The sequence below is a fragment of the Microcaecilia unicolor genome, chromosome 9 (assembly GCF_901765095.1).
Source record: "Microcaecilia unicolor chromosome 9, aMicUni1.1, whole genome shotgun sequence".
Lineage (NCBI taxonomy): Eukaryota > Metazoa > Chordata > Amphibia > Gymnophiona > Siphonopidae > Microcaecilia > Microcaecilia unicolor.
The window spans coordinates 7,147,559-7,158,429 of record NC_044039.1 but is presented as its reverse complement, the minus strand read 5'-3'; positions in this window follow the sequence as shown (position 1 = coordinate 7,158,429).

Below are 10,871 nucleotides of genomic sequence, written 5' to 3'. Positions count from 1 at the left end.
AAACACTACTCTTTCCCCAAGGAATGCTGTAATTCCTGATAGTGGACTTTAAGAAAGAGTAAGACATCAACATATTTGCTCTCTTTGGTCTTTTTATTTCAAATAAAGAGGAAGCATGCAGAAAAAAATCCTTAGAAAGTTAACAGAAGGTAGCCATCTTGCACTTACTTTATCCCCAATCTCCCCAGTGTGCAGAGGAGGTGGTGAGGCGTGTGGCTCACTGCCGTTGTCCTGTTAGGGGCTGTTGTCCAGGGACCGTCCATCTAGTCCATACCCCAAACCTTCAACTGCCCAGCTACTTCCTTCTAAGACAAGACTTCAAGCTTTCTCATGGAAGTTCTCAGATGCAGTGGTGAAAATGGGATTTCGCCTTCTCTGCCTCCCTTACTCTCCACACACACCCTTTCTGCTCTGTTCCCCTTTATGTCCAGGCTCTTTCTCCTCTGCAAATGAAACTGACAAGCCCTGTGCCCCATAAACCCTCATATGATTGTTGGAAGAGCAGAGGTGCAGCTTTACTGTGTAACCAAAGCATAATAAAAAGCAGCGATAAGATGAAAGACTTTCTCTGTGGTATAGTGGAGGGAGGGAGGCCTGGTGCAGGGTAAGGGGGGGGGGGGGGGGGGGGGGGGGGGGGAGGAACACTGCGTACTTAATGCCAAAGACAAGCCTTGTAAAAGAACATTTAATTAACTGAGTTTATTAATCATCCCTCTAATGTTGAGATAAACAGGCAATACTGGATCTTATCAATCGCTGTAGGAACATGAACTCAAAACAGGAAGCTTGCTTTCTTGTTCGCATGTATTATTATTTTTTTTAATGGGTTTGAATGTTAATGTTCATTAGATGTGGGACATGTTTACTCAAGTGTGGTATATTTTCTGCATGTATGTAAGTGAAAAATCAGTGTGATAAATTCAGGGTGCATGACAAGACGAGCATCTGCGATGCATGTATTGCACAGGGCAGATGTACCAGAAGGGACTTCATTACCCAACACCAGCAGAGAGCATGGGTATAATGCGCCCCCCCCCCCACCCCATGTAGACCTGACCTCCTGATCCAATACCCAGTCTCCCACCACCAGCCCTAGCCCTTCCTGGTCAGCACTTCCCCAATCAAATCGCCCTCACAACACAAGGCAGCCCTGGAAAGAAACTCCACACACTCAACCACCCCAATCGAGCCCCCCCCCCTCCCAAGATTAACACCCCCCTACAGATGATCCCACCAAAGTCCAGCCCTCCCAAAGGAACATCTCCCCCAAGCCAAAGCCCCTCTTACCCTGACCCTCCCCCTAACCTCTGTTCCTCCAGGGTCTTCCCTGGTAGTCTCACGGCCAGGGGAGAACTGGTCTTCCTTTGCTGCCAACCTAGTTCAAAATGATGCCTATGGCCCCTAATGGTATTCTCATGATACTACCCCAAGGGGGCAATCTCCCATATAGTCAGGGGATAGCAGGTGGATCAGGGTATGGGGGGAGTCTTTGACTATGTGGGGGGGGGGCAGGGTGTTTCTTTGACGGAGCTTGGACTTTGGGAGTGTTGTCTGTAAGAGGAGTGTTGATCTGAGGGGGAGGTTGGGAGGTGTGCTAATCTGTCTCATGCATATTAATTATAGTTAGATACTGTGGGAAATACTGAGATAGACAGACTGTTTGCCCTTTAATATGCATACATTAGAAGAGATGTATATGGCTGTGGGGTCACCGGGATAGTTTAGGAAACCCTGCATTAATGAAGGATACAGATGTTAGAAAAGCACCTGGCCATGGAGTTCAGCAAGAACTGGGATTAACATCTGTTGTCACTGCTTTAGTTTTCGATAGCATCTACGTTGTACACATCACTTTATTTATTTATTTATTTATTTATTGCATTTGAATCCCGCATTTTCCCTCCTCTTTGCAGACTCAATGTGGCTTACAATACATCATGAGTAGTGGCAACATTTATGAAAGTATACATTTAGCTTACAGGAGGGTCTTGATAACATGATAATGAAAAAAAACATGCTAGTAACAGAACAAACATATATGGCAAAGCATTTCTGGATATTTGTATAAGAGTTCACATCTGTTGGTCTAGATAAACTAGATAACTCAATGTAAGGCTAGGAGTAGTTCAAATTCCAGAACTATTCTAACTAGCTTATCTTCTCCAGTTACTGTTCCCCGCAGGTAAAGATGCATCCGGTGGGGAGGGGGAGGGAGTTGATGCGCTGGGGGGGGGGGGGGGAATCGGCTTTCGATTATACCGACTTGGCCGGGTTCAAGAGATCGCCGGCCATCTCCCGATTTGTGTCGGAAGGTGGCCGGCGATCACTTTCGAAAATGAGCAGGATACGTAGTAACATAATCTAATTTTATACCAGAGGCAATAGAAGGTTAAGTGATTTGTCCAAGATCAGAAGAAGGAGCAGTGAGATTTGAATTAGGCGTCCTGAGTTCTCAGCCCACTGCTCTAACCATTAGGCTACTCTACCTTCCTTAAGATTTTTTCAGAAAAGACCAATTCCAGTCAGGAAGACTGCAAGAAGGGGTCAATGGATCAGTGGCAGAGCCACAAGGGTCCTCAGGGGGCCTTGGCCCCCTCATATTGTGGCACTGGGTGTCTGCTGAAATGGCTGGTGGGGATCCCCAAATCCCCAGTCCCACCAATTGAAGAGGCTTTCCACAGGCATTCTGTCTGCCACCTCAGTTTTTGCAAAATTCAGCATGTGTGCAGAGTGAGGGGGAGATGCCTGCTCCATGAATGCTCAGTTTTCATGCATGCATGTGGGCAAGGGTAGTCCGGCGCAGGGGTGGCAGCCCATAGAAAGTGCCACTGACAGACAGAATAGTGGTGGAGAACCTCTTTGGCTGGCAGGTCTTGGGGAGTCCCGCCAGTAGCAAAAGGTATTTGGGATGGTGATGGTCTGGCTGCGTGGCTGCAAAGGACTGATGTGATAGAGACTGAGGAACCTTTCATCCTGGGTCCCATTGTTCTTCAGCTCTCACACCCTCCTCCCTTTTCTCCCCCCACCCCCCTATATTTTTTATTGAGATAACAATCCCAGACAAGAGTAAAAGGGACCCAAGGGCATTTCAGCACTCTTATCTGTTACTGTTGTGTAAACAGAATCTCTCCCTATCCGGGCTGGAGTCCTGAAAAGAGTAACCTGCCGCTTCTTCATTCCGAGGTGTTCCCTTTCTTTCCCTCTTATCTGGTTTTACACATAGTTCGAGAGGACAGAGAGGCTTTTCAGATGGTTTAGAGGTAGCCATGGATATATACTAGCCATGGATTTGTCACAGTATTGACAGCAAATAACTTAGGTGGTTTTAATGTATCCCCCCCCCCCCCCCCCTCAAAAGTACTCACAGAAATTTGTGCCCGCTTTTTCTTTGGTTACATTTTTTAGAGGAAAAAACCATGCATAGTTTTCTCTCCTGACCTAACTCTGCCCTGGGGGTGTAAGAATGCACATGGTTGTTATACGCACCTATGTTTACAAGAATCAAGCAGCCTATGTCTGTGTGTGCCTCTTCTCCCTCCCTCTTATAATTTTGAAATGACTAGATCGAGCTGCATCAAGTCATTGGGAGGGGAATTCATTGGACTTTCCAGGGAGGTCAGACTGGCAGCGAAGTTGGCACTTTTTCCATAACAAGTGAGAGAGCTTTACATGGATGCTACCTAGTTCTACTGGTTTACATTTTGATTTTCACGAGGATTCCCTGTTTCTAATATTCCCTTCCTGGTGCCTCCACAGAACTCATTGCCAGAGGATGGGGTAACAGCAGTTAGCGTATCTGGGTTTAAAAAAATGTTTGGACAAGTTCCTGGAGGAAAAGTCCACAGTTTGCTATTGGGATAGACATGGGGAAGCCACTGCTGTCCTTGGGATTGATAGCATGGAACGTTACTACTGTTTGGGATTCCAGAATGTTGCTACTGTTTGGGATTCCGGAATGCTGACACAATTTGGGATTCTGCCAGGTACCTGTGACCTGGACTGGCCACTGTTGGAAGCAGGATACTGGGCTAGATGGATCATCGGTCTGATCCAGTATGGCTATTCTTATGTTCTTAATTATCCTTGCTGTACTTACAGTTGGGGGCAATCCTTTATTATAGGTGCGAACACTTATATGTCCATTACATGCGTAAATGTTTATAACAATGGCATATATGGACATGTTTGCAAGGGGTGTACACATAGAGCCTGGGCAGGGCTCCTACTTACAGGCAAACCTTACAGAATACCTGGAATTATGTGTGTATCTCCATCCAGGACAAAATCTCAGCCTGCTTGTCCGACATTGCTGCTTGGATGTCTCAACGCCATCTAAAGTTCAACATGTCCAAAACTGAACTTCTCGTTTTCCCCCCTAAACCCACCTCCCCTCTTCCCCCTTTCTCTATCTCTGTTAATGGCTTTCACATCTTCCCTGTCTCCTCGGCTCGTAACCTTGGAGTTATCTTTGATTCCTCTCTCTCCTTCTCTGCGCATATTCAACAGAAAGCCAAAACCTGTGGTTTCTTTATCTACAATATTAGCAAAGTTCGCCCTTTCCTTTCTGAATACGCTGCCAGAACCCTTATCCACACCCTTGTCACCTCTCGTTTGGACTATTGCAATTTACTTCTCACTGGTCTTCCGCTCAGCCATCTCTCTCCTCTCCAATCTGTCCAAAATTCTGTGGCACGACTTATTTTCCGCCAGAATCGTTATACCCACACTAGCCCGCTCCTCAAGTCACTTCACTGGCTCCCTGTCCGCTTCCGCATTCAGTTTAAACTTCTCATACTGGCCTTTAAATGCATAGGTGCCTGGACCCTTATAGAATCACTTGTTTATGAGCATCAGTGCATGATATATGCAAGAGGCTCTGAGGAACATCCTTCCCTTGAGTAACTAGCCTGATTTGGGGAGAAAGAAAAGAGAGAAAACACTTTTGGCTTTCAGAGCCCCCAAATTTAAAACCTAGGTGACTTCACTACTTTGGCTAGCTCTCATCAGGGGAGACCCTCCCCCACCCCGAATAACACAACTTGCTGGACATAGGCAAGTGATTCCCCATCCAAACAGTCAATGATATTGAGAATCACTGAGGGTAACCTGACAGAAATTGCACGTGCAAAGAAGGTCATATTCTGGATTTGTGCACACAATTTAATTACTTAACAAGTCAACTAACAATGATAATTGCCACTTAACAGCAGCCAGATTGGTATATGGTAAGAAACGATTTGTAAGCGCTAAACCCCTCCGTGAAAAGCTGCCAATCAAAGAACGGATCTCCTTCAAAATCTGCACCTTGGTCCATATAATCATCTACGGCGTAGTCCTAGGATACTGTTACCAATCGTAATGGCAAATGCCTTTACGGTTACTTGTAAGCCACATTGAGCCTGCAAATAGGTGGGAAAATGTGGGGTATAAATTTAACCAATAAATAAATAAATTATTGACTCTAATTGATGTTAATTAGAATTTATGTGCACAATTTGCTAAGCCTATTCTATAAAGTGGTGCGTGTAAATTCTAATGTGCGCTGACAAGAAGGAGGCGTGGCCATGGGCATGGAATGGGCAGGCCATGGGCTTTCTGAAAATTTATGCGCAGGGTTATAGAATACACCTGCTCTGTGCTTAACTTAGGTACCGGTATTTACGCCAGGTTTTACTTGGCGTAAATGGATGCATCTAGAGGTAGGCACACGCATGGCTGCAAGGCATATTCTATAAACTTGCTACATGTATTCTGGGCGCAGTTTATAGAATATGCCTAGGGGGAAGTTTTTTCAGTGCAGATTTTTCAGGCACCATATATAGAACCTAGTCCTATATGTTAACTTACTGGGAAACTTTGTGACGTCCTTCACATTTAGAAAGATGGATGATAGAAAGCTGAACTCATATGTATATTATTATCCACGGTGAATCTCCGAATTATATGCTCAATCTGATTGACCTTCCCACCAGAAACATGTCTGAAACTTCGCAAACTTACCTCAACCTACATTACCCCAATTGCAAAGGACTCAAGTACAAAACCTACTATGGATCCAACTTCTCCTTCTTGGGCAGCCAACTTTGGAATGCCCTCCCAGACCCATCCGATCAATCAGCGACTATCTACCCTTCCGGAAATCACTAAAAACCCATCTATTCAAGCAAGCCTACCCAAATGACCCAATCTAATCCCATGAACCCATCTACCCAACACATATCCAGAAGACAACGACAATGACTCAGACTTCATCTTCCACCAAATTTCCCTATGCTTTTTCCGTGTCCCATCCCCCTCCCGCCCCCTCTACCCCTCCTCCATTGCTCATCTACCCATTGCTCATACCTCTCCTACTCCTTTCACCTTTCCCTATCTCTACCTACCTATCTCTTATTTACTCTGATATAATTAACTTATATTTTCTCTGTCAATACTCTCTAATCCATATTATTATGTAAGCTGCATTGAACCTGCTTTAAGTGGGAAAGCGCGGGGTACAAATGTAATAATAAATAAATAAATATCTAAACATATTTGCTTTTAAACCTAAGAGACCAGCCAGGCACTTTTGAGTTCATACTTTTATCTGGACTCTCATTATTATTATTTCCATTTGGACACTTGTTAGTGATTTTTTTTGTTTTTTTAAAATTTTTGTATACCAATAAATTGTTTCCACCTTTTATCCACTGGCATCCCTTCATTTTAAGTGGACTAGAGGGCCATTGGCCCACCCCTACTTCTTTTGGTGTTTTGCACACATGAAAGAAACGTACAATCAGAATTTAAGAGATACCCCCCTTCCTCCTTCCCCTCCCCCACACAACACCTTTGCCCTTTGTTTCCTGGCCAGCCAGGGCCAGTTACACCTTCTAACATGCTTTGCAGACTTTCCAAACACTTTTCTGAGATTGGTTTTAACTCTAAGGAATTTAAAGCACTCATTCACTGCACAAATTTATCTACAATCTGTTTACTATGGTAACCATAAAATAACAAGGAAGGACACATAATCCAGGCAGTTAACCAAGTCTTAGAGCTAACACCCACAGCATTTCTCTTGCACTCATTAATAGGATTGCACAGATAGGAGCGGCAGGTCATTTTAAGGATCTCCAGCTGCCTTCTATTACCTAAGTGGTTTAGATAACCTCCTCCAGCTTCCTGATTAATTAATGGACTCGGGGACCCTATCACAGTTCCCATCTGTAGTTCCACCATCACCTATCACAGGAGCTCTTGCAAAGAGATCTGTAATGGTCCAAGCATCTGTCTTTGGCACATCTGGGATCTAGAGTGATCTGGATCTTTAGGGGGGGGGGGGAGAGGAGTGATGGCCACAATAGCTCAGCATCCTTCTTGTCTCCCCCTCCCAACCCCCTTTATTTCAAGAAGAGAAAATAACATTTGCCAACAGGTGCCTTACCAGGCAGGTTATATGGGCCATACTGTCCTTTATCTGCTATGTTACTACAGTATGTTGCGTAACTATATTATCTGTGTATTTTCAATGTTCTACAGATAAAATCTGGCCATTTAACTCCTATAATAAGGGTCTGGCATTGGGAAGCAGTGACAGCGGAGCAGCTAGTGAACTTTCTAGCGGTAGCATTTAGCTGCTAAATGGATACGTTATGCATTCAACTTTAAGCCTGCTGAATGGAACTTGCATAAGCACCATTTAAGTAATCGTGGTGAGAAATCTAAAAGTAAGCAGAGCCAATGACACTAGGTAGAGCTGCCAAGTTACCCAGTTCCAGCAGGAAGACATTTGGCCAGTCCCAGTATTCAACCTGCATCTCAAAGCGCTGGGGTGTTTGTAGTTCCTGATTCAACACATTAAGATCAGTTCTGAAAGTCTGAAAGGACAAGATTGCCAGAAAAGCAGGTGTAGCAGGCTGCCAAAATGTGCTTTTCTTTGCAGTTGTAGCAAGAACATTCTGGGCTCCTGCTCCAGACAGGTGTCAATCAAATCAGCAGCTAGTCGGTTATGTCGGGCGATATAACCGGCTATCTTTAAGCCACTAATCAGCTATATTTAGTGCCAGATAGCCAACCATCAGTTGCTGAATATTGCTGGATAGCCGTCTAAGTGCCATTTTTGGAAGGTGCCTAAAGGAGAGCTCATCAGGCAAGACCATTTCCAAGAGAACCAAGTAGAGTAAAGTTGATGCTAGTTATACACTCAACACAAGAGCATGTCAAAGACCCAAATGATAGGAGGTAGAACCCCAGCCCCGGGTGCATCTTGCTTTTCTAGCCCAGAGAGGGTATGTGGTGAATGGAGAGAAACGTTAGGTCCCAGAAAGGAACAAAGTGACTTGCCCAGACGAGAACATTTTCATGTACCTTTCTGACTCCACATGAAACGTTCTTCTCTATAACTCCTGTTACTCTGTCTTATCTTCCACCCACTTCTGTCTATTAAGATGTTTTAATGTGTATTGTAAGCAGTGCGATTTTTTTCTAGCGAAAAAAGGTTCCGGTACTCAAATGCCAGGCCACCCTTCAGGAGTGGGGTGATCACTGAGGGACCCACCCCACAATAACCAGGCCCCCTACAACTAGTCACAGAATCTATGACAAGGCAGAATTGGTTTGTAGAGCCTGAGATCTTTCATTAAAACTTGGGGACCATGGGTCAATTTTAGCAGACAATAGAAAAGGTGCCGGTGCTCAGTACCCTCAAGTACCCCCTCAAAAAAAGCCCTGATTGTAAGTAGCATACTATGCCATACTATCCACCTTATAATTGAAAGAGAAAAACGCCTAGATTTCGACCCAAATCGGGAGATAGACGTTTATCTCACAAAAACGAATAAATCGGTATAATGGAAAGCCAATTTTGGACGTTTTCAACTGCACTCCATCGCGGAAGCATACAAAGTTGACAGGGGCGTGTCAGAGGCGTGGCGAAGGTGGAACTGGGGCGTGGTTATCGGCCGAGGAGAGATGGGCGCCTTTCGCCGATAATGGACAAAAAGTATGCATTTGTAGCTAGAATTTAGGGCACTTTTCCTGGACCCTGTTTTTTCACGAATAAGGCCCCAAAAAGTGCCCTAAATGATCAGATTACCACCAGAGGGAATCGGGGATGACCTCCCCTGACTCCCCCAGTGGTCACTAACCTCCTCCCACCACAAAAAATGATGTTTCACAACTTTTTATTTTCACCCTCAAATGTCATACCCACCTCCCTGGCAGCAGTATGCAGGTCCCTGGAGCAGTTGTTAGGGGGTGCAGTGGACTTCAGGCAGGTGGACCCAGGCCCATCCCCCTCTACCTGTTACAGTTGTGCTGCTTAATGCTTAGTCGTCCAACCCCCCCAAACCCACTGTATCCACATGTAGGTGCCCCCCTTCACCCCTTAGGGCTATAGTAATGGTGTAGACTTGTGGGCAGTGGGTTTTGAGAGGGATTTGGGGGGCTCAACACACAAGGGAAGGGTGCTATGCACCTGGGAGCTCTTTTACCTTTTTTTTTGTTTTTGTAAAAGTGCCTCCTAGGGTGCCCGGTTGGTGTCCTGGCATGTGAGGGGGACCAGTGCACTACGACTCCTGGCCCCTCCCACGAACAAATGCCTTGGAGTTATTCGTTTTTGAGCCGGGCGCTTTCATTTTCCATTATCGCTGAAAAGCAAAAACGCCCAGCTCACAAATTGTCGAATAAAACATGGACGTCTATTTTTTTCGAAAATACAGTTCGGTCCGCCCCTTCACGGACCCGTTCTCGGAGATAAATGCCCATGGAGATAGACGTTTTCGTTCGATTATGCCCCTCCACGTACACTTATTTGAGGTTTGTTTTTTTTCTGTTGATATTGTCTATTGCTTATGTTCAAATGGTTTGTCTCACTTCCCAACTTAGCTGCACTTATGCATGTACGAGGGAAAAGTCTCAACTGCTATGGCAATAAATCATGTTTGTTTGATTGCACTTAGAAAAAGTCTACGGTCCCGTTTCGATTGCCTTCATCAGGGAACCCAGCGACATAGAGGTCTCAACAACATTGCTCCTAAAACAAACAGAATATATATTTTTTATTATTATTAACGATAGTCGCGTCTCACACTGAAACTGCAAACATGACCAAAAAAACATCGTTTTTTTTTTCCCAGTCAAAGGCAAAGAAGCACGAGAGCTGAATGATCTTGTATAAATTTATTCCTCGCACATGTGTCATGTCCACATACCTTAATCTTAGTTGCAAATGTTATAAAGTGCTGCTAAGTTGGGAAGTGAGACAATCTATTGTTATTAGCAGTAGAAATCTGGCGTTGGAAATTATGTTCAAATGGACCTTGTTGTACACTGGCTTGGGGGAATTTCTTTAAAAAGGCAGTAAATAAGCGCTAATAAATAAAATGATACAGAGTTGACTGTGCAACGTGAAAAGAGCAGGAGCAAGAAGGCGAGCAAGGGTGAGGAGTCAGGGGACTGCCAACAGTCCTTGCAACAAGGAGACCCTTCCAGAGAAGCAGAGAAGGAGGGGAGGCGACTGGAAGCTGAGAGATGCGGCAGCGACAGCACAACAGGAAGAAGGCCAAGGAAAAGTAGACTACTGCGAGGTGAACAATTTTGATACTTGTTGCCATCATATGACTTTGGTTTTCTGGACTCTGTTGTCTTTCTTTTTGTTCTGCTTCTGTATAGTTTCTGCTCCTGGGGAGGACCTAATAAATGGGCGTTTTTTGCACTAATCTTTTTTGGTCTCCTTTAGTATGTTTTCCAGTGTGGGTTGCGTGTGCCTGTCCGGAGATTATCCAGAGAATATTTAGCCTGCTAAAGGTGCTCCTTATCTTTGTTCTGTCTGTACGGCAAGAGAGTGGTGGGGGGAGATTTTGAGGTTTTAGTCACAAACATCAAATGTG